Below are 367 nucleotides of genomic sequence, written 5' to 3' on the forward strand. Positions count from 1 at the left end.
CACATGACCTTCTCCCATTCCTCCTCTGGATCATCCAGGTGGTCATTGGACTTCAGAAGGGCCTGGATATGCGCTGGTTTGAGCAGGGGGACCTTGCGTGCACTGCAGGATTTAAATCGGCGTAGTGTGTCACTAATGGTCTTCTTTGAGACTGTGGTCCCAGCTCTCTTCAGGTTGTTGACCAGGTCCTGCTGTGTAGAGTTCTGGGTTGATCCCTTCACCTTCCTTGTGATCATTGGTGCCCCATGAGGTGAGATCTTGCATGCTGCCCCTGACCAAGGGAGATTGACAGTCATCTTGAACTTCTTCCATTTTCTTATAATTCCGCTAACAGTTGTTTCCTTCTCACCAAGCTGCTTGCCTATTG

The 367-nt window shown here is 49.9% G+C and overlaps 1 protein-coding gene across 2 annotated transcripts in view; it reads left to right on the top strand.

Annotated features, from left to right (window-relative positions):
• pex11b (peroxisomal biogenesis factor 11 beta) overlaps window positions 1-367 on the top strand; it is a 19,675-nt gene that overhangs the window by 4,423 nt on the left and 14,885 nt on the right. The gene's annotated exons all lie outside the window — the stretch shown is intronic.

Source organism: Etheostoma spectabile, chromosome 14 (genome assembly GCF_008692095.1).
Source record: "Etheostoma spectabile isolate EspeVRDwgs_2016 chromosome 14, UIUC_Espe_1.0, whole genome shotgun sequence".
Lineage (NCBI taxonomy): Eukaryota > Metazoa > Chordata > Actinopteri > Perciformes > Percidae > Etheostoma > Etheostoma spectabile.